Raw genomic sequence first — 24,744 nt, 5'->3', positions numbered from 1 at the left:
GCATTTAATTTTCTGCTTGTCTATTACACTATTTACTTTATATTTATGAGTGATCTATTATTCCTATTAGAGAAACTAGAATAGATTTCATCAAGCACTATGACTATCATATGGGGGTGAGTGTTTTAAGGCCCAAATATTATGCTTCACAGAAAACTGTGCTTGAGATGTTGCAACCAAACAAAGTGTTTAGAATGCAATATAAAAGGTTTCTTTTTATAAAATATATCTCCTTCCTCTAGTATCTCTCTGACAAGCATCCACAGTCACTTTCTAGAGCTATCAAAAGTTTACTGCAAAAGAACTAGTACAAAGACCATGTAACAATATTTCCTGAGATTGTTTTTAATATCCATTTTATTGTGAAAACATTGTCCCTAAAGCATTTAGAACAAAAAATAAAAAGAGTAAGCCACAGAAAAACATATTATGCTTTGTTTTAAAATCAAACTCTTATGTGTGCATGCACATGCATGTGTTTGTGTATACACACACACACACACACACACAAACACACACAGAGGCAAGGAGAGGGAAGAGAGGGAGATGGGAAGGAGGAGGGAGAGGGCAAAGGAGAAAAAGAGGCACATATGTACACATTCACCTTATAATGTAAACCTGTATTCTTATGAATCTATTTTGGTTCATACCATTTATTATTTCTGCCATTTCTTTTCAAAAAGGATACTCACATGTATGATACTTAATAAAAAATGACAGGAATTTGGAGACATTCCTGTCATTCTAGCTGTCGGTGAGACCAAAGCAAGATCATGAGTTTGATGCCAGCTTGGATGCAGAAGAATTTTAATTAAGCAACACAGCTACTCTAGCAAGAGATCACATCCAAAACTTAGGTCTATGTCATGCAGCTGGAATGCAAACACATCCTTAGTACATACCTTTAATCTCAAGCAATGTTATCTAATTGACAAAGTGATGAATCAGAGAAAGATCTGACAGGATGAGTCAGAGATAGGATATGTCCAACTCTCAGGAGAACAGTACAAGAAAGAGAGGCTACTTAAGAGCAGCACAGAGTGTGTCAGGAGTGAGGCAGTTCAGTGAATGTAGGTCATTTGAGTTCAGGCAATGCATGGGAGTTCATCGGATTTCAGTTCAGTGTAGTTTGGTGCAATTTAGCTGACTGAGTTTGTGCAGTTCTATTCAGTTCCATTCAGTTTCATTTAGTTTGCACAGTCAGCACAGTTCGGTTCATAGAATTCAGAGGCAGTTTTTTCAAGCAGAGCAATTTAGAGAGAAGTTGAAAGAAGCCAGTTTTAACCAGGCAGCTTGGGGAGGACTTTTGAGCCAGAACAGCTGAGTGGAAGCAGCCAGACAAAGTTCAAAAAGAACCATACTATGAGCTTTTTAATCAGTGAGCCTCCAAGGCAACATCTGTGTCTAACAAATAAAAGTCTCTTTTACACCTGATCAATGGAACACGATTTTTCTCTCAAGATAAACATTTTCAACTCCATTTTGGATTCTACTCACAGTGTATCATGAATCAGTGTGTGTGTGTGTCTGTCTATAACAACTACATATGTGCCTATCTGTCTGTCTGTTTGTCTGTCTATCTATCTAAAGTTTTAACACAGCAGAGATTTATAGAAGCCTTGTTGCATAAACCTGAGAAAGCATTTTTCCATAAACAGTCTTACATTTGTCACTGTTGCCAAGACAAGACATCCAGTCACACTAGTGAATAGAAACAGTGGTGACATTGGCTTTCTCAGCTTTCTTCCTCCCACTATCCCTACATTGAATGGATCATTAAAAGACTGTGAATTGAAAACAACTGAAACAGTAATCAGTGGTACCCTATGTAAAGTAGCAAGACCATGATGCTTCACCACCTCTCAGTCGTCCTCACTGTTTGTTAGTTAAAATTGGAGTTAGTGAGAAGAGCAAAAAGGAGCGCACATCTAAGATTTGATTTTTTTTTCAGGAAAAAAATCTATTTTTATGACTTTACCTAATGTGCAATCTCTGGCATATGTCTTTCTAGCCTTATTTCCAAACAATATAAAATAGATTTAATTTTTTATTAATCTGTTACCGTTAGTTACCAAATTAGTCCTTATTAGTCTATATTTTGTGTATAATTCTTCCATATGAAGGTTTGGATCCTTGTCAGAGTGAGACACCTATAACAAATTGGTTAAGTTTGTAGAAACCAATGTTTATTGTCCTAATTTACTTCTTTCAGTGAATTTCCTTCTCTTTCTCAAAAATGGCTACAATTATCATTTAACCACCTGCCCTTCTGTCTCTTCCTGCATATGACTAACTGTAGGTATCATCTCATTTCTAGATTATCATACACATCCTGTCATGATCAGCAAACGAGTAGATATAGAAGACGCCATGTGATTTGTGACACCATTCATAATGTCAATTATATTTTCATCTGTTGGTGAACTTCATAGTAAGTTTAGATTCCAAAATATGGTCTAAATTGTTCACTTTTAAATATGTACAAAAGATTTCAATTCCTACTTTTCTAGCAAGTGGATACAGAAATCATGGAACAAGAATTCTGAAAGAACAGAAAGATAAAAATGACATCCTGGATCATTCTGGTTGAATAATACCAAGTAAAGACTGTCAAGTGTGTGGATCATGTGCAATGGCAAGAACTGCTCAAAACACTGGCCTTATTGTTCCTTGAAGGATGAAAGAAAGAAAGAAAGAAAGAAAGAAAGAAAGAAAGAAAGAAAGAAAGAAAGAAACAAAGAAAGGAAGGAAGAAAGGAAGGAAGGAAGGAAGGAAGGAAGGAAGAAAGAAAGAAAGAAAGAAAGAAAGAAAGAAAGAAAGAAAGAAAGAAAGAAAGAAAGAAAAAGAAAGAAAGAAAGAAAGAGAGGAGAGAAAGAAAGAAAAGAGAAAGAAAAAGAAATAGACAAAGAAGGGAGTTTCTTTAATATTGAACAAGAGACAATCAACGAGACATCTTTTTGGTAATTAAAATGCATTTCCATGAACCTAAAATTGTAAGATATGTGGTTTGAGTGTGCACATGCATGTGCATGGACATGCATGCATGTAACTTTACTCAGCAAGAGTATGGTCTCATTAAATGTATTTGTATGTAGGATAAAAACTGACACAATAAATAATTTGTATAGAAAATAAAAAAAAATCTAAACTAGGTGTATTGTATATAAGATCCATTAGTTCCTGATCCAGATTAAAACCGCAGATGCAGTGATTTAGCTCTGGGTCAAAGTTAAAAGCAGAGAAGGGATATAAAATGTTAAATTAGAGAACATGGGAGCAACTTGATATGCTTTTGGCATTTGCAGATTTTTCTCTTTGATGTAGAAATATATTTGAAGATAGTTTTGTCTCACATAGATGAAAAAGGTTGAGAAAGTTCCTTAGAACAGCATGATGGGGAAGACGGCATCGTGAACTAGGCATTTCTGTGAGTGCCTTTGAGTGGGAGGGAAGTCACACCTCCTCAAATTCTGGCAAGTGCAATATCTGTAAACACGAAGGAGCCAGAGCAAATATTGTAAAAACTGCAAGGAGAGAAACACAGCAAAAGCTGTTCATCTGTAACAGCCGATGGAGACTGGCATCGTGAGGACATTGATGGATGCAGCCTAGACTCACCCTTGAAATCTACCATGCAGCATGAGACTGAGGCCCTAGATCCATTGTGATAGCAAAGAAAAGCAGATGTAAGGCCAAATTCTGTGGTCTTCCTCGTGCTCAGCACTAACACTTCAGTCATTTTTTTATTATTTTCCTAACTTATCAGCACAAGGTCTCCTGTCCAATGTGTCAGTAGAAAGTCTACAGAGTGGGAACTCAGATGTTTAACCCAAACTGTCTATTCTTCCTCACTTATTTTTACCCTGCTACCCTACTGCCATTGGTAGCCTGAGTAAGTACCCCATCTCCATTTCCTTTCTTATTTCCTGATACATCTGCTTCAGTGTGTTTTATGTATGTAAAGCAAGGGATGCCTTCTAAGCATCCCTTAGCCTCCTGAAGTTCACGCTCATCACTCCTGCATGTAAGAACACATACCACTTGGCTTCAGCTCTCATGATTTGAGCTGAAAAAAAATTATGTTCCAGAATACACCCAATTCCTCCTATCTCCTGAGGGTTTAGCTGGTTCATCCTTTTGACTGTATTTCATCAGCTTCCCAAGGACCAGCTTTCTCTACACTTACAACACACCTAGACTGTCATTTTCACAGAGAAAGATTTCTTAACCAACCAATTCAATACACCAGTATTTTTATATCCTCTTAGTTTAGTAACTGTATCAAGTCATCTCATTTTTGTCTTCTTTTCTTTTTCCTTCCCTCTTTCTCCTTCCCTCCTTCCCCCTTCCCACTTTCCTCCCCCCCTCCTCTTCCGTTTCTCTATTTACTTAAATCAGAAAGAAGGCTTAGTAAAACAAGGACTTTCTTTTACATTTGCCTTTCCAGAACTATATTTAAAAATTACAAAACCCAAACTAGCTCATGGAAAATAATATCTAAGGGTTTTATTGTTATGAAGAGAAACAATGGCCAAGCAACTCTTATAAAGGACAATATTTAATTGGGACTGGCTGACAGGTTCAGAGGTTCAGTCTATCAGGAGCATGGCTATGTCTAGGTAGGCATGGTGCTGTAGGAGCCAAGAGTAGTACATCTTGATCAGAAGGCAGCTAAGAGAAGACTACTGTCTTCCCAGCAGCTAGGAGGAGCGTCTCAAAGCCCACACCTACAGTGACACACATACTCCAACAAGGCCACACAGTCTAATAGTGCCAATCCCTGGGCCAAGCATATTCAAACTACCATAATAAAAAAGTATGGACTGGGAATGGGGTAAAGGCTAGATTTTAAAAAATAAAAGCAATCAAAAATATTTATTTATTTATTTATTTATTTATTTATTTATTTATTTATTTATTTTTGTATAGGTGTTTCCCCTTATATATGTGCCCATGGAGGACAGAGGAGAGTGATGGACACCCTGGAAATAGAGTTATAGTTGTGAGCTACAACATGGCCCTTTGAAGAAAAGCTCCTGGTTTTAATGGCAGGATTATCTCTTCAACCACTAGAAGTATACTTTTACAAAAAAAATATTTATTTCTCAGAATTAATCTTAATTAATTCCACCTACACTGTGAAAGACACTAAAAGAAAAACAGAAGCAATGAAAGAAATAACAGGAAACAACCAGTATCTCTGTAGCTTGTGACTTACTCACAGCAGCTGGTCAGTCCTGAACAACTTGCAGTATATCATCAGGTGGCTTAAGCTTTTTATCCAATCACCATCCCAGCACTGAGTAACACAGACGAGAAAAGACGATCTGAGAGTCCATGGACCAGCAGATACTGCCAACTGGTGAGCTCTGGGCTCAGAGAGACTCTGTCTCAAAAAATAGCATGGTAATAAAAAGGGATGGGGTTTGATGACAGCTATGCACATCTACCAGTATGAATTGGATCTTTGGAATCTAAATAAATGTCAGAGAAGAGAAGCAATTCCGCAAAATTGTTTTATGACATTTAAACAGATAATATGGAACATATACAGCAACACATATGCACATAAGCATGCACACAGCAATAATAACAATGATAATAATGATAATGATAATAATAATAATAACTTTTAAAGGGTCTAGAGAGATGGATCGGCAGTTAAGAACACTGACTGCTCTTCCACAGGACACTAGTTCAACTTGAATCACCTCCATGGCTACTCATAACCATCTGTACCTCCAGTTCCAGGCAATCCAATTCCCTTATCTCCTCTTCAGTGAGTCAGGCACACAACTGGTGCACAGAAAAAAAGTCCAATATTGACTTCTGTTTTGTATATTCATGACATATATATGCAGATATACCTGCACACATACATGAACATGTCCATATACATACACAGAAAAAAATATGGGCTATTCATTTAATACATTACTTATTTTAGTGGTGAAGACATTTTATAATTTCCAATTTTGAAATTTAGCCCACATTGCTAATAGTTTCTTTTCTGCTGAAGTAAGTTAACAAATGTACTTTTCCTGTTAGCAAGCCTTTCCCTTTCTTGTAGATGAGACTTGCAGTTTCAGTGTGATAGGGCTGTCAGTTAGGTATACACACTTAACAATTTGCTGAGACTTGTTTAGTGACTGGCTTGTGACTATTGAAACAATGGTCAAGTCTTGTGTGCAGCACTCATGGAATTAGGGTTCATTTCAAACTTACTTTTTCTTGATTGACCAACAGGAAAAAGTTGAAAGAATACAGTTTTACATTTTTTTTTTAAATCTCACAAAATACTGACAAAGAAACAGTTAAGAATAGTGTGCTGGGTTGGTGGGGTGATTCAAGTCTCCTACAGCTGAAAGGTTACTTAATTCAAAGCTGTGCTGAGTGTCCTGATCTATTCCTAGCCTCCTGATAGACAAAGGTTTCACCCACAATCTGCAATCAGCTCTAGAGTTATCTTCAGGCAAGGATGCTGATGCATTTGTAAGTACATCATCAAGGAAAGGGGTGGAAGCCATCAGGGCAGGGAGGACATAGTTGAGTGTACTTCAGGGTCCAGCCTAATAAATAGAGTTCCCAGAGGACTATGCTGGGGGCTGTGAAAGCAGGGAACACATATGTCTAATCAGGGCTTCTCCAGGACTCTGGATCACAAACTCTTGAGTGCTTTGAAATAGGCTCTTAGTTACCTGCATTGGGCAGGCTGAGATATTTAGCAGTGGGAACAGGTGTCATAAGTTAGGTGATTTGTCCTGAAGGAGCCAGATGACACTGCAAAAATTGGCTGTGGCTGCTGCTTACATTATCTCCCGGTAGTGACCCCGGAGCCAGTCCTTACTTATTGGAAAATAGAATGCTGCTTTATGTATGCAAATGTGTTAATGTATGGATGTTTAAATGGATAGATGGTTTGATGTTGTTACTCCTGCTTATTGACTAACTGCCAAGGCTTTGCTTTGTCAACTTATTCAGCTTCTGGTGAGCAGTCTAGTTTATAAACAGAAATGCTTCTTTCTCTCTGATATCAAAATATTGATGCATTTTTTGACACTTCATCAAGTAATCCCACATCAGAAGCATGTTCTAACACTTCCTGATTGGAACCAGAGTGTGTGCCTCCTGCCTCCTCTTAGCAGGCCAACAGAGCTGAGTTCTGTTTCATCCACATCTTTTCTCCGCTCGTTGCCACACAAGCGCTATGTGAAAGGAACCACACCAGGAATATACAGACAAAGAGCTAATGAAAAATTCTTTAGGATCCATAAAGTGTCATGCACACTACAAGTAATTTAAAAATTAAAATTTTCAGGTAATTTAAAAATTAAACAATATTCTTAGGCCAAAGGTCATAAAAATGAAACAAAACAAACAAAAAAACCCCAATACTCTGAAGGCCTACAGACCAGATATGACAAATGAATGCTAATTTTCTGATTACTAGAATAAGTAAGTGTATGGATACAAATTTGATTTAGCTTTATCAAGCACTCATGTTTGTCTCATCTGCATAAAAACAATAATGTAGGCAGACAACATTTGGAGGTTTTGTATTGTGAAAAAAGATATAATTCTCCATACCTATTCAACATCGTACTTGAAGTCCTAGCCAGAGCAATTCGACAACAAAAGGAGATCAAAGGGATACAAATTGGAAAAGATGAAGTCAAAATATCACTTTTTGCAGATGATATGATAGTATATATAAGTGACCCTAAAAATTCCACCAGAGAACTCCTAAACCTGATAAACAGCTTCGGTGAAGTAGCTGGATATAAAATTAACTCAAACATATCAATGGCCTTTCTCTACACAAAGAATAAACAGGCTGAGAAAGAAATTAGGGAAACAACACCCTTCTCAATAGTCACAAATAATATAAAATATCTTGGCGTGACTCTAACTAAGGAAGTGAAAGATCTGTATAATAAAAACTTCAAGTCTCTGAAGAAAGAAATTCTAGAAGATCTCAGAAGATGGAAAGATCTCCCATGCTCATGGATTGGCAGGATCAACATTGTAAAAATGGCTATCTTGCCAAAAGCAATCTACAGATTCAATGCAATCCCCATCAAAATTCCAACTCAATTCTTCAACGAATTAGAAAGTGCAATCTGCAAATTCATCTGGAATAACAAAAAACCTAGGATAGCAAAAACTCTTCTCAAGGATAAAAGAACCTCTGGTGGAATCACCATGCCTGACCTAAAGCTTTACTACAGAGCAATTGTGATAAAAACTGTGTGGTACTGGTATAGTGACAGACAAATAGAACAATGGAATAGAATTGAAGACCCAGAAATGAACCCACACACCTACGGTCACTTGATCTTCGACAAGGGAGCTAAAAACATCCAGTGGAAGAAAGACAGCATTTTCAACAAATGGTGCTGGCACAACTGGTTGTTAACATGTAGAAGAATGCGAATCGATCCATTCCTATCTCCTTGTACTAAGGTCAAGTCTAAGTGGATCAAGGAACTTCACATAAAACCAGAGACACTGAAACTTATAGAGGAGAAAGTGGGGAAAAGCCTTGAAGATATGGGCACAGGGGAAAAATTCTTGAATAGAACAGCAATGGCTTGTGCTGTAAGATCGAGAATTGACAAGTGGGACCTCATGAAACTGCAAAGCTTCTGCAAGGCAAAAGACACCATCAATAAGACAAAAAAACCACCAACAGATTGGGAAAGGATCTTTACCTATCCTAAATCAGATAAGGGTCTAATATCCAATATATATAAGGAACTCAAGAAGGTGGACTCCAGAAAGTCAAATAACCCCATTAAAAAATGGGGCTCAGAATTGAACAAAGAATTCTCACCTGAAGAATACCAAATGGCAGAGAAGCACCTGAAAAAATGTTCAACATCCTTAATCATCAGGGAAATGCAAATCAAAACAACCCTGAGATTCCACCTCACACCAGTCAGAATGGCTAAGATCAAAAATTCAGGTGACAGCAGAATCTGGCGGGGATGTGGAGAAAGAGGAACACTCCTCCATTGTTGGTGGGATTGCAAGCTTGTACAACCACTCTGGAAATCAGTCTGGTGGTTCCTCAGAAAATTGGACATAGTACTACCGGAGGATCCAGCAATACCTCTCCTGGGCACATATCCAGAAGATGTCCCAACCGGTAAAAAGGACACATGCTCCACTATGTTCATAGTAGCCCTACTTATAATAGCCAGAAGCTGGAAAGAACCCAGATGCCCCTCAACAGAGGAATGGATACAGAAATTATGGTACATTTACACAATGGAGTACTACTCAGCTATTAGAAAGAATGAATTTATGAAATTCCTAGGCAAATGGATGGATCTGGAGGGCATCATCTTGAGTGAGGTAACACAATCACAAAGGAACTCACACAATATGTATTCACTGATAAGTGGATATTAGCCCAAAACTTAGGATACCCAAGATACAAGATACAATTTGCTAAACACATGAAACTCAAGAAGAATGAAGACCAAAGTGTGGATATGATGCCCCTTCTTAGAATTGGGAACAAAACACCCATGGAAGGAGTTACACAGATAAAGTTTGGAGCTGTGATGAAAGGATGGACCATCTAGAGACTGCCATATCCAGGGATCCATCCCATAATCAGCTTCCAAACGCTGACACCATTGCATACACTAGCAAGATTTTGCTGAAAGGACCCAGATATAGTTGTCTCTTGTGAGACTATGCCTGGGCCTAGCAAACACAGAAGTGGATGCTCACAGTCAGCTATTGGATGGATCACAGGGCTCCCAATGGAGAAGCTAGTGAAAGTACCCAAGGAGTTAAAGGGATATGCAACCCTATAGGGGGAACAACATGATGAACTAACCAGTACCCCGGAGCTCTTGTCTCTAGCTGCATATGTATCGAAAGATGGCCTAGTCGGCCATCACTGGAAAGAGAGGCCCATTGGACTTGCAAACTTTATATGCCCCAATACAGGGGAATGCCAGGGCCAAAAGAATGGGAATGGGTGGGTAGGGAAGTGGGGGGGGTTATGGGGGACTTTTGGGATAGCATTGGAAATGTAATTGAGGAAAATATGTAATAAAAAAATATTAAAAATTTAAAAAAAAGTAGTGAAAATCAGCATTTCAAATGCTCACATTAAACATAGCCAGATTTAGTCCACTCCTATTTTAATATTAAAAAGAAAGCAGTTGGGTAATTTTGTTTTCATTTTCTTCCTTCCACTAGGTAGAGTGTGTGTGTGTGTGTGTGTGTGTGTGTGTGTGTGTGCCCCAGCATACAAACGGAGGTCAGAGGACATGATCTTTTGCCCTTCTATGGGCTCTGGGGATTGAAGTAGATTGAAAAGTCTTGCATAGCAAGTCTCATTTCCCAATAAACCATCTTCCAGGGATACCATCATATGCAATTTAATATTAAAATGATGTATTTATTTTTATTTTATTTTTATGAATTCTTTGCATGTACTTATGTGCATCACATGCATATCTGGTATCCAGGTAGACTAGAAAACAGTGTTGGATTTCCTACAACTGGAGTTACATATGGTTGTGTGTTGCCATGAGGGGTTTATTAAATGAGCCTGAATTTTCTGCAAGAGCAATAAGTATTTTTAATTGCTCAGCTATCTTTCTAGTGCCGTCTGTATAATTTAAAATGTATCTTCAGTATCACTCTTTGGAAATGTAAGAAAGAATAATCCAGATAAGATAGGAATTACTGCTTCTCATATGTGACAGTAAAACCATCTCGGAGCTGGAGAGATAGCTCAGTAGTTAAGAGCTCTGATTGCTCTTCCAGGGGTCCTAAGTTCAATTCCCAGCAACCATCTGAAATAGGATCTCATACTCTTGTCTGGTATGTCTGAAAACAGCTACAGTGTGCTCATATAAATATAATCAATAATAAATAAATAAATAAATAAATAAATAAATAAATAAATAAATGAATAACATTTCCATTTCCACTTTCGCATCCACACTTAACCTTTTCCCTAATTTTCAAACAAAAATTTTTAGTTTGGATCACTAATAATAGCTATATTAGGTCCAATGTGTTCATGAATACATGTGTATTTGTGATTATGTATTTATGTGTCTGTACATGCAAATAAGTGTATATGAAGTTGTTCTTTTTACACTTTTCATTTCTGAAAATACTTGTCAAAGATTCCATTTCATAAGCAACTGACACTGTTGGATCAAATTATCATTGACACAGAATAATTTGTTTATTGACTCAACAGCTCTCACGACAGGCACTGGGCTGGCTGTCCACCCACTTTCATTCAGATGTTGCACATGTTCCCTAAGTACTATCTTTCTAGTCTAGCATTGGTTGTAAGGAACCCAGGGAGCATGGTGGCACCAGGAACCTCATCTTGCACCATATTTGTGACCAAATCACTAGGTCTTGTCTTACCCAGTAGCAGTTTCTTCTGATTGAAAAAAAAAAAAAGTTCTGTTTTTGATATTACAATTTTAATTTGTAATTTGTTGAAAGCTTTGAGGAATTAGCAGGGACACATCTTTATCACCCCCTGGACATAGTAATTAGATCTGTGGAGTTTAATCTCTCTGTATCTTCTCTGTACCCCCTTTTCATTCCTTTTTTCCCTCTATCTTCCTCCTTCCTTCCCTGTATTCATCTCATAGTCTCTCCTCATTTTTCTTTATACAGTGAAACCAATTTTCTTGGAGGAGAGAGGCTTTGAATTAATACTAAGCCAAGAAAATACAGTCAATCAATATTAATATTTTGAAAATTTCAGGATGAGGAAATATCTCCAAATTGACTTTATGAAGCCAAATTACACATGAGGCTCTGGTTACAGTACCAGTATGTGATACTACAAGAAATCTACAGAACAAGATACATTGTGAATATGGACATAGATTCTCAACATAACAAAAGTATAATGTAGACATAAAAATCCATTTAACAGTATATCAAATGGATCTTTTACTATTATTAAGTAGAAATAATTTCAGGAGTGTAAGGATGCCCAAACATTTGCAAGAAGTGTGATTTGTCACACAATGGAGGCCAGAAACCATATGATCTTCACAAAAGCTGCCAAATGCTTATATTATCCATGATTTTAAAAATGTTTAAGCAAAAAGAGTACCAAAGTAGCATTCTCCAGGACACTAAAACTCATAAGTTACATCATAAACAGTGATGAAAATCTGAGGGATTTCCCTCACATTTCAGGGGCCATAAATTGGAAAGAGGATGTAGAAAGGTATAGGGGGCGTTTTTAGAAGGAGGAAAGGGAAGAGAGATATCTTGTAATTAAAGCATAATCTAAAAATTAAAAATATTCAATAATGGGAACACAGATATATTCACCTTTATCTCCATTCACACTATATACAAGATCTACAAGCCAAAGCAGTTAGGAAAATATAAATCCAAACAAAAAATGAAGATGTGAAATGGCTTAAGTTGTCAACAGCATGACCTTATATATAGAAAACTCTGAAGACATCATCAAAAAGTTAGATCTGATGAATGAATTATATTTGAAACTGTTTTAATAGCTACTCTTTATAATACTATGAAAGTGTGTGGAGCAAATTTAATTATGACAATAAAAGGTATGTATACTGAAAACTTTGCCACATTGTCAAACATTAAAGACAACAAATGAATGAAAAGATATTCAGTGCTCATAAACTGTAAACATTGATATGATCATCATGTACTCATAGCCTAAATGAAGTAATGATTTAATGGTTTTTCTGTTAGAATTTAAGTATCATTTTTCATGAGAAGGAAGAAGTCTCTGAAGGTCCCTCATAAGGAGCATCAAAGGACTACAAACAGCCAGCATAAATTCTGGGCAAAAAATGGATAAGGCCATTATTCTTTCTGGCATCCAAATATATTACAAAACTATTCCAATCAAAACAGCATGATATTGGCATAAAAGAAGACTCATAGATGAATGAAATTGGGCAAAAAGCCCAGAGATAAACCCTCACACCTGCATTCAATTAATCTTTAACAAAGTTGCCAAAAATATATAACAGAGGAACAATTCTTTCAATAACCACTGTTGGGAACACTGTACATGCATACTGAAGAATTCAGTTGTACTTGCATCCTTATATATACCTCAACACATAACTTAAAAAGTATGTTAAATACCAGATATTGTAGCTGACTATAAAACATCCAGAAAAAAATAAGAATAAAGTTAGACAGTACTAGTTTGAGCAATAATTTCTTGCTCATGCTCCTTAAAACACAATAATCAGAGAAAAATTAGACAGGTAGACAGGATGTATCAAGGAACTGCTTTCTCTTCACAGAAGCAATGATCAGTAGACTGAGTAGATCATCTTTGTAATGGGAGGAAATATTTGCCAACTATGTAATGTGGTAATATTCATCAAGAAGTCTATAACCAGAAAAATAATAGCACAGTTTACAAATGGGAAACAGAGAGGCTCACACATTGTACACACTAACACAGAGAGATGACAGTAAACATAAAAATGCACATGGTCACAAACAACTGGGGAATACAAGTTGGTACCCCCCTGAGAGATCACTTCACAGTTAGAATGGCATTTATAAAAATAATAGAAGTTGGTGATACTACAAAGAAAAGAGAACCCCTTTTTAGTGCAAGTATTGTGGACAATAATGATAACATAGCCTTAAATCGGCAAATGACTAATTCCTTCCTGTGTGTTTACCCAATGTAAGTGAAATTAGTATGTTTCAGAAATATATGCCCTTCCACCATCACTGAACATCATTCACAAGAGCCAAAATTTGGGAACAATATAAGTGTTCATCTGTTGGGATCACTAAGGTCCTTGTACCAAAAGATTAGGTACAAGACCAAGAATGTTAAGCAAGCAAAATTGTCCTTTCAAAGTAAAGAACATATAACCCCCTTTTCCATTCAAAGTGCTGGGAATTGGAGGTAGCTAATAGCCTGGTAATCTGCGTATCTGTATAGCTAGGGCTCCCTCGAGCTTCTACAACCAGAACCAGAGGTGGATTGTAGTCCAAATGACCTCTATGCTATCTATATGACTGAGACCAAGCCAGACTCTTCCCCAGGCACTGAAGCTAATAAAGGTAGCCTATCTCTAGATACCATCTTCTTGGAAGAAATGGCATGTGTTTTGAGTTGAATTTTCTTGTAATTATGTCTTCTTGTACATCAAAAATTGGATTACATCAGGAAACGTTTTTCAAAATTGTACTGTGTTTAAGTATGCTAGCAATAAACCAGATTCCCAAAGTTTGATCCAGGCCAACTAAGTCAGGCTGATATAAGTTTTCATCCTGCCTCTTTGCAGATTTTTTCACTGATAGTTTTCATGCCCACAGGGACTCCCACATCCATCAGTGAATGAATGGATTTAAAAAAATATCACACAATGCACACACACTGGAACTTTGGCTTTATAAAAATATGGAAACCAGAGATAAGTTTAGTGGAGGCAAGTTATGGTGTGGGGGAAGCGGTGCCTCTGTGGGACCATGCTGATGTATCCCTTCTCCCTGAGAGACCAGTCAGAGGAAGGTATAGACTAGAGTTTTTGTGACATGGAGAGGGGAGTTGAGAGGGTAGTAGAGACAGAGAAAGGTGGGGAGAGAGAGAGAGAGAGAGAGAGAGAGAGAGAGAGAGAGAGAGAGAGAGAGAGAGAGAGAGAGAGAGAGAGAGAGAGAGAGAGAGAGAGAGCAGCTCCTTTTATACTGAGTCAGGCACATCTGGCTGTTGCCAGGTAACTGTGGGGCAGAGCCTAGACTGAATACTGAATGCCAACATGGAATATTCAGCCTGGTAATAAAAAATGATTCTACTATTGGTGATAGTATGGACAGATTCAAAGACCATTGTTAAATAACTAAGCACAAAGGACAAATATTATGTAGTAGTGGGATGTGGGTTACCAAGGTTGGGTGGTAAATGAAGGATAGATAGGAAAAGAGAAATGCTCTTAAAATCGGCAAAGTTAAAGGCAAGTACAAGAACTGGGGACAGAATGAACAGCAGGGTGTGTATATTTAACCACAATGCATTTTGTGGTTCAAATTTGCTGAAAGAGTGAATTCCAAAGGTACTTACTGCAAGTCAACGATAGCTATGTGAGATTTTAAATAAAAAAGTTAGAGCTTGGAAATTCTACAATCTGTGTGTATACATCAAGCCATCATATCATACCTCATAAATGCATGCATTTACTGATTACAAATATTTTAAAAATTGAAATCTTGTATACTGTCAGAAACTGGAGTACTTTTAAGTATGTATCAAATTAAGGAAAAGTTGTGTGGTTTGGCCTTTGTTGTTGCACTTCTTCCGGGAGAAACCTTCGGCCTTTAGGTGTGGGATTTCAAGCCTGTGCATTTGTTTTCTTCTAGGCTCTGTTTCTTTTTTAAATTTCCCCAGGTGTGAGTTAGTATAAGAGACAGAATCCTCTGTAACACAGAGAGACGATGAACACAAGCTGACCTCTTCAGAATCTGGAGAAATGCTAAAGGGGTTTTGTAAAACTATTTTCTGTGTAATACCTCCTGTCACTGTGAAAATAACTCTCTAGCTTCCCTTTGTTTATCTGCTTTGGTATATGAATAGGCAGAATCTATTCCAGGATTGAATTTGTGGGAAAGTGATTTTTTGCAGCAAGCTAACAACATGAATGAGAAAAACTAAATTAATTACTCAAGCTTAGATGGATGTTGCAGAGTGTGCTGCAAGATGTAGGTGCTCATCTTCATGGACATGCCATACAATTCCTTTAGAATTACATGTGTTCATGGTCATGCCATAAAATGCTTTTAGAGTTACCCATCATAATAGCCAACACTATCTATTAAAGGAACACAATAGGTTAAAATCACAGGAGCACGCTCTAACAGTTGTACTTGTAATTATGTAATTATGATGGATCCTAATATATTTTAAAGTGCTGATATCGAAAGATCAGGTCCATTCGAAGGAGTTTCTGCATGCTGAGAAGTACTGTGCCATCATCTTTAGAACTCCATAAAAGGTACTGTTAATGGGTACGTGGCCAATCAATCTCTGTACTGGGATTGGGACAAAAGCTTTTTCTAGCAAAGTTCTAGAAAGAACAGAAAGTATTCCACACTGATTTTTCTTGTTCTACACCAAGAGGCTTTATGTGGTTATCAGCATTAGGGATGTCACAAATTCTTTATATGTATGAAATATTAAACATAGCAGAATTTTATAAAACAGTTTTAGATGAGACTTAAAAGAATGTTATGACTTTCTAATAGCTAAAACAATATCATTGTAATCATTCATTTTGAAAGCTTATTCAATTTATGTTATTTTCAAAAATTAGCATATCTTTATGTAGGGAAATGAACAACTCATATGAATACTACTTTCATCCTGGATCCCACGACTCTAAATGGTCTCTGTTGTGTCCAGGCAAAGCTACAATTAACAATCTAGATAGATACTACCATATAGAAAAATATTATTAGATTAGAGTTTATGATATTCAGGATCTTCCAACTCTACAGAGGAGCTAAGATTTTTATCCTTAAAATACTATATCTTCATTATTTTGTCAAAATGACTAGCTTTTTATTGCCCACATTTTCAATTATATTATCATTTCCTAGACCTTTTTCTATATTCTACCTTTGTAGATTTTTATCTATCCTAAGTTTTTGGCTCTGTCTCAATTGTCTGAGCCTTTTAAATTTGTATACTTAAATATTAACTTAAAATGTTAATGATTAATTTACATTTCCATTTGTACAGTCACAAAATCTTACATGATATTTAATGAAATATTAAGTACACCTCATCAAACATACATTACTCTCTTTTGCTTAATTGTGCAATACAGAATTATGCTAGCTTTCTAATCAGTGAAACAATGATCTGAAAAGCACAGCTGAGGGCCTTCTAGGTAGTTAGCGACCAGCTTTGCTCTCCCTCATACATTTTCAATTTAAATTTGTACTGTTGGAATTCTCTTCGGTATGTTGCTGTGGAGTTGAATCTGGGGAACTCAATTTCATTTACTTGTAATCATTTTTCAAACTGTCAAGGTCGTTTCTAATTCTAATCCTGTCTTCCAAGGTGCTCGCCCATCCTGATGATGTGATGTACTTGGCAAACTTAATGACTACCTTCTCCAGCTTGTAATCAATCACATACAGAGATGTTAAATGTACCCAGGACTGATCTCTGCAGAATATCACCCACTATGAGCTTAAGGGCAATGGTTCTACAACTTGTTATTTTTTAAATTCTGGTGATTACCTTATTCTTCATACTGTGCTTCAGAGAAAGATAAATAGAATGATGAGTTAAACAAAATCAACTAAATACAGGGAGATGAATATGGCTAGGTCTGAGATCTTGCTAGAGTGTACTGCACAATGTGTAGCACAAGGTTTGGCATCTATGTTTTTTTTTTGTTTTTCATTTGTTTTTGTTTGTTTGTTTTTGTTTTCACTCAAGTTTTCAGAACACAAGCAGAAATTAGCCAGAGTCTCTCCCAGGATATAATACGATTAGTCTCTAACTCAAACTCATTTTCTAATAGATCATTGGCTCACCTCTCAGACATTATATGAGCCCATATTCACTGTACATATTTCTGTTTTCATATTAGTCTTCTTCTTCTTCTTCTTCTTCTTCTTCTTCTTCTTCTTCTTCTTCTTCTTCTTCTTCTTCTTCTTCTTCTTCTTCTTCTTCTTCTTCTTCTTCTTCTTCTCCTTCTCCTTCTCCTTCTCCTTCTCCTTCTCCTTCTCCTTCTCCTCCTCCTCCTCCTCCTCCTCCTCCTCCTCCTCCTCCTCCTCCTCCTCCTCTGTCTCCTCCGTCTCCTCCTCCTCCTCTTCCTCCTCCTCCTCCTCCTCCTCCTCCTTCTTCTCCTTCTCCTTCTTCTTCTTATTTTTTTGAGACAGGGTTTTTCTGTATAGCACTGGCTGTCCTGGAACTCACTTTGTAGACCAGGCTGGCCTCGAACTTAGAAATCTGCCTGCCTCTGCCTTCCAAGTGCTGGGATTAAAGGCACGCGCCACCATGCCCAGGTCATATTAGTCTTCTTAATTCCTATAATAATTTTACTTAGGTCCTATTTACAGGATCTGTTTTTGAGCAATCCCCATAGTTTGGGAGGGGACAATATACCATACCATGTTTTAATAGATCTTGTGATTTACAACACAATAGTGAAGTAGCTAGATTTTAGTAAACTCTTATGTTGTCCATATGATTAGAACTCACATCAGTTTAAGCCCATAAATGCCCCAATAATTTTGTGTAGAGGAATTTTAATCCAGCAACATGGCTATGCTGGCAAGAGGTCACACCCAAAAATCTAGGTCTGTGTCATCTTGCTGAAATTTAGACACTTCACACATCTTTAAATCATCTGAATGGAATATATACACATCTTTAAGGTAAAATTAGTTTGTAGAAGGAAGCAGTCATGTTTGAAAGTGACTTCTAAATGAGGGGCAGAGAAAGTCATCAATTTGACAGAATGAGTCAGAGAGGATATACCCAACTCTTACGAGGGAAGAGAGACAGGCAGGAGAGGCAACTTAAGAGCATAGTGCAGAGAGAGAGAGGAGGCAATTTTACTGAAACAGTTTTAAAGAGGCAGACTGTAGATTGTAGGTGAAGACCAAATGAGCTAGAGAATGAGAAGGAGCCAGAAGATTACAACAGATTGTTAGAGTTAGTCTGAGGCCAAATGAAGCAATTCAGTTGGAAGCTGAAAGAAGCCAGTTTGAATCAGTCAAGCTTGGAGTGGTTTGGGCCAAAACAGCTGAGTTAAACCAGCCAGCCAGAGTTCAGAAAAATCTAGAAAAGGTGAGCTTATTCAGCAGTAAGACTCTAAGATTACAAGTACACCAGGCAAGTAAAAGATACTTTTACAATTTTGTGAAGGTAAAAATGGTGAATAAGTAAGCATTTAAAAGTCAGATCTATACTGAGTAGTGTATATGCACTGTTTCAGGAACTTGGTAAAGTGAACAAGAATATAAAAATTTCCTCAAGTAAGTACTAATATTTTCAATAGAGAAAATACATTTTAAGACTCAAAAGAGTCTCAAACCTATTTGCAAATAGCCTTGGGCACATACTTCCTGAAATAAAAAAAATGGAAAATTATACTATGTTAGGTATATCAGGGATTTGTTTTTGTTTTGTATTGGTGGGAATTAAACCTGTGTTTTCATGTATGTTAGGCAAAGGGCACTAAGCCACACCCACAACTCTGGTAACCATTTGTTTTTTAAAACTTGGAGTACAAGTTGAGTGCAAAGTGGTGACTTAAATGTCCTTTGAAAATTGTGATAAGGATTTTATACTTAATGGGAAAGAACAGTCCAAGAATTAGTAATATCTCTCAAGGAGAGGAAGGAAGAGAAAAATGATTTTTTTTTCTCTGCACAAGGTAATTTTCAGTCTCTGAGTGCTCTAAGATTTTGTGAGGACTTAGCTAAGAGGAAAGGAAAAAATGAAATACACACCTGCTCACCTCAGTACACTGGAAGAAAGATGCCTATGGTTTTGCTTTGCTGCAGAGTCGGTGGTAAGAACATGGCCCAGTAAATGCCTGTGACCTGCCCCTGGCCAGACCAAGTGCTGTTAGCTGCATGGAACAGCTCTCCATGGAAGAGGTTTATGTTAGCCTAGTAGAGGTTTCAGAGATTCAGCTCTGAATTCTTTCACTAAAAGTTAATTCAAAACACAGACTCTGTTTTGTCTCCACAGTTAAAATATTTCACAGTTAAAATATTTCTTTCTTCTTTCTTTTTTGAAAAGAAACTTACTTTTGTATTTTAATGCACTCCTCCCTCTCCCTCTCCCTCTCCCTCTCCCTCTCCCTCTCCCTCTCCCTCTCCCTCTCCCTCTCCCTCTCCCTCTCCCTCTCCCTCTCCCTCTCCCTCTCCCTCTCCCCCCACTCTCTTTCTCTCTCTCTCTCCCTCTCTCTCTCCCTCTCCAACCCCCCTTCTCAACTTTTAGTTCAACACTTCAGCAACAGAGGTCAATCAGCATTCCACTCAGATTAAACTTCTAAATCAAGGCACAAATGACCCTGTAATAACCCGACCATTACTTAGTTTGTATCTAAATGTCACATTCTTTAATAAAGTATTTTAGCTAGTTTAACTTTTTTTGGAGTAGTAGTGTTTTATTTGATGGTTGATAATCCCTGTAGTCATCTGCATGTTAAATATTGTCCTCAGTTATAGCTTGTCAAAATTAGAAATTTTGAAACACAGAACTGTGAAAAGGGGCATTAAATACTATCTGCTTGTGTGTCTAGATACTTCATTTCAGGGTTTAAACATGCTGTGTTTCATGTTCTTGTTTCTAATGATCAGAGAGTCTGCACTACATTTGAATTTAGGTTCGATGACAAGTAAGTTGATGTCAGATTTTAGAAGAGAAGAGAGAATGATTTACTTCTGAGGTCAAATATTTATTACAAAACATGATGAGATAGCCATCAAATATTAATATACGGTGTTGACCAGGAAATGATATGGAATAGCCTTTGGCTGCAAGCACGATTGTATAGAAAGGGGTTGGGATGCAGGTAAGGAAAGGGGCGCATATCAAATACATAGGAGGCTTAAGACATTTGCAACAGTACTGTCCTGAATGAGAGTCAGACATGGACAGAAGCAAGCACAACTAGTATAAAGCATCAGGATTGCTTGATGACAAAGCTGTTTGATACATCTATCCAAGGAAGCTGTAGGCAAGAAAATCCAAACAGTATTTGAAATTGCATCAGAGTTAGAGTTTTGTAAAGGTGATAAATATAAATATCAAACTCCCCAGAGCCTACACAGCACTCCATCCCTTGGCTTTGGGCTACTTATTCTGCATACACACACACACACACACACACACACACACACACACACACACACACACACATATATATTTCTTCTGCACACTGAAAACCAGGGTGCTCTTCTTCCCAAGCTTGCCAACCATACCGATGGAACTTCTTCGTCTAACACTCTCGCAGCTGAGATATTTTGACACTCTGCTCAGACAGAGTGTTTAAATCCAGGGTTTCTATTTCCTCTCTGGATCTTCTCTGAAATCACCCTTAAATTTTATTCAAGGTTCTGACCACGTTCAAGATTTTTAGAAAGTTGACCTGACCACTTTCCCTAAATTATTCCAATGTTAGCTAGTCACTACTTAGAACTGATTTTCTTTAGAACTGTTATCACCATTGGATATCAAATATAACAATTTTATACCAGTGAAGAATACATATAAGATGATATAAGTGATGAGGGATAAAAAAGAAAAAGAAAAAGAAACCCCAAAGAAATGCCATGCAAAGAAGGGGTCAAGTCAACCCTTAGAGAATGACACTGAACTGAGACGGAGATAGGGATCAGTTCTGTAATGTTTTGCATTCATAATGGCATGTGATGCAGCCCTAGGAAGAAGGTTCCAGGCAAAGTTTGGCTAGAACAGCATCACACTCAGGAGAGTTGGAAAACTAGACAGAGTTTAAGTGCTATTTATTTGTAATGCCTGTGATTTTTGAGTCTAGATAAAACTATTTTCATTTTGTTCAGTCACTATATTCAAATGTAAGAATGAAATGGGATACAGACATTGATCCAGTTCAACATGTACACCAGATTATAATTCCAGGCACATATATTATAAAAAAACAACAAATTATAATCTAATAAAACAGCTGCTCATGGTGGGTGTCAATGTTTATTTTCCCTTAAAAAAAAAGGCATTCCTAGTTAGAGCCTGAATGGTATTTTATACTATCAGTTTTTTCTTGGGTTCATTTTAGTTTGGAAAGATTGTTTTGTTTTTTCATGAACATTATAGTTTCACTGTATGGAAATTTCTTCTATTGTATATTTTAAACTTAGAATAAAAGTGGCAAAATGTTTTGTAAAGGTGTTATTCTCCTTGTCTTTAATGCAGAATAGAAATACACATTTTTAGAGAAACATGTTTACATAAATTTCCACTTATGAAGCAATAGAACTATCAGCCTTCAGAAAATGTTCTACCTATGCCTCATCACATATTTTTTTCTACAATCTATGTAATATATAATTGATCCCTGTCCTTGGTCTGTCTTCTTTCTACAATGTGAAAATGAAGTTCTAAACTTTACTGACTTATTTACAGTCTCTCAGTAACCCATTCCAGTACTCTATTTGAAACAATATATGTAAAAAAAAAAAATTTGCAGTCTGGTTCTATTTGTCATTAGCAATAGTCAAACACCAACTACTAGGCAACTTAAAATAAAATCTCAATCCATCAAGTAATTTATATACTTCAAATATCAAGGAAGAAAAATGATTTATAACTTCTTTCATTTACATGACAATGTATGAACAGAAAAAATGGACTTAAAGGTTAGGAGCACATTTTTTAGCTTTTTTTCTTGGATATTTTATTAATTTTCAAATATAATACCATTTCCCAGTTAAACCTTCAGAAAGCCCATATCCCATCCACCCTCAGCCTGCTCCCCCACCCACCCAACCACTCCTGCCTCCCTGTTCTGGCATTTCTCTAAACTGGTGCATTGAGCCTTCCCAGAACCAAGGGCCTTTCCTCCCATTGATGTCCAACAAGTCCATCCTTTGTTACATATGAGGCTGGAGCCACCAGTCCCTCCTTGTATACTCTTTTGTGGGTGGTTTAGTTCCTGGGAGCTCTGGGGTGTCTGGTTGGTTGATATTGTTGTTCTTCCTATGGGTTGCAAAGCCCTTCAGCTCCTTCCTCTAATTCTTCTATTGGGGACCTCATGCTCAGTCCAATGGTTGGCTGGATCATCCACCTCCGTATTTGTCAGGCACTAGTAGAGTCTCTAAGGAGACAGCTGTATTAGGCTACTTTCAGCAAGCACTTCTTGGCATCTGCAATAATTTCTGGGTTTGATGTCTGTATATAAGATGGATCCCCAGGTGGGGCAGTCCCTGAATGGCCTTTCCTTCAGTATCTGCTCCATACTTTGTGTCCATATTACTTCCCTTGAATATTTTGTTCTCCCTCCTAAGAAGGACTGAAGCATCCATAATTTGTTCTTCCTTCTTGAGCTTCATGTGGTCTGTGAAATGTATCTTGAGTATTCCAAGGTTTTAGGCTAATATCCACTTATCAGTAAGTGCATAACATGGATGTTCTTTAGTGACTAGGTTAGCTCACTCAGGATGATATTTTCTAATTCCATCCATTTGCCTAAGAATTTCATGAAGTCATTGCTTTTAATAGCTGAGTAGTGCTCCATTGTGTAAATGTACCAAATTTTCTGAATCCATTCCTTTAGTGAAGAACATCTGGGTTCTTTTCAGCTTCTGGCTATTATAAATAAGGCTGCTATTAATATAGTGGAGCATGTGTCCTTGTTATATGTTGGAGCATCTTTTGGGATTATGCCCAGGAGTGGTATAGTTGGGTCCTTGGGTAGTACTATGTCCAATTTTCTGAGAAACCCCCAGACTGATTTCCAGAGTGGTTGAACCAGCTAGAAATCCCACCAGCAATGGAAGACTGTTCCTCTTTCTCCCCATTTTCACCAGCATCTACTCTTAAGTGAGTTTTTTATCTTAGCCATTATGACTGATGTGAGGTGGAATCTCAGGGTTGTTTTGATTTACATTTTCCATAATGACTAAGGATGTTGAACATTTCTTTAGGTGCTTCTCAACCACTCAGTATTTCTAAGTTGAGAATTCCTTGTTTAACTCTGTACCTCATTTTTAATAGGGTTATTTTGTTCTCTGAAATCTAACTTACTGAGTTATTTGTATATATTGGATATTAGCCCTCTATCAGATGTAGGATTGGTAAACATCTTTTCCCAATTTGTTGATTGCCATTTTGTCCTACTGAGAGTGTCCTTTGACTTACAGAAGCTTTGCAATTTTATGAGGTTCCATTTGAAGATTGTTGGTCTTAGAGCATAAGTCATTGATGTTCTTTTCGGGAAAATTTCCACTGTGCCCATTTGTTTGAGGCTCTTCCCCAATTTCTCTTCTATTAGTTTCAGTGTATGTGGTTTTATGGAGGTCCTTGATCCACTTGGACTTGAGCTTTGTACAGGAGATAAGAATAGATTGTTATGCATTCTTCTACTTGCTGACCTCCAGTTGAACCAGCACCATTTGTTGAAAATGCTGTCTTTTTTCCACTTAATGGTTTTAGCTCCTATGTCAAGGATCAAGTGACCATAGGTATGTGGGTTCATTTCTGGGTCTTCAATTGTGCTCCATTGATCTACATGTCTGTTGTTGTACCAGTACCACACAGTTTTTTCACTATTACTCTGTAATGCAGCTTGAGGTTTGGGATGGTGTTTGTCCAGAAGTTCTTTTAATGTTGAGAATAGTTTTTGATATCCTGGGTTTTTTGTTATCCCAAATGAATTTGCAAATTGCTCCTTCTAATTCTATTTAGCATTGAAATTTATGGGGTTACATTTAATCTATAGATAGGTAGAATCGCCATTTTTACTATATTAATCCTGCCAATCCATGAGCATTGGAGATCTTTCCAACTTCTGAGATCTTCATCAATTTCTTTCTTCAGTGACTTTATGTTCTGGTCATTACAGAACTTTTACTTGCTTGTTGGTAGTCATACCAAGGTATTTTATATTATTTGTGACTATTGTGAAAGGTGTCATTTCCCTAATTTATTTTCTCAACCTGTTTATCCTTTGAGTAGAAGAAGGCTACTGATTTGATTAAAGTAATTTTACATCCAGC

At 37.1% G+C, this 24,744-nt stretch overlaps 1 protein-coding gene and 1 long non-coding RNA gene across 4 annotated transcripts in view; one reads left to right on the top strand and one right to left on the bottom strand.

The window, feature by feature from the left end:
- The window catches only part of LOC147005905 (uncharacterized), a 28,147-nt gene extending 22,657 nt beyond the window's left edge, over positions 1-5,490 (top strand). Inside the window, exons 2-3 of the long non-coding RNA XR_015045300.1 lie at positions 2,318-2,431; positions 4,930-5,490. This is a non-coding gene — a long non-coding RNA (uncharacterized LOC147005905). The remainder of the gene's footprint in view (positions 1-2,317; positions 2,432-4,929) is intronic.
- Kcnh7 (potassium voltage-gated channel subfamily H member 7) overlaps positions 1-24,744 on the bottom strand; it is a 464,734-nt gene that overhangs the window by 214,815 nt on the left and 225,175 nt on the right. The gene's annotated exons all lie outside the window — the stretch shown is intronic.

This window comes from Mus caroli, unplaced genomic scaffold, assembly GCF_978045245.1.
Source record: "Mus caroli unplaced genomic scaffold, Mus_caroli_1 scaffold_2, whole genome shotgun sequence".
In the NCBI taxonomy this organism is placed as follows: Eukaryota; Metazoa; Chordata; class Mammalia; order Rodentia; family Muridae; genus Mus; species Mus caroli.
The sequence above is the reverse complement of the archived record's forward strand: the minus strand, read 5'-3'. Positions and strand labels throughout refer to the sequence as shown.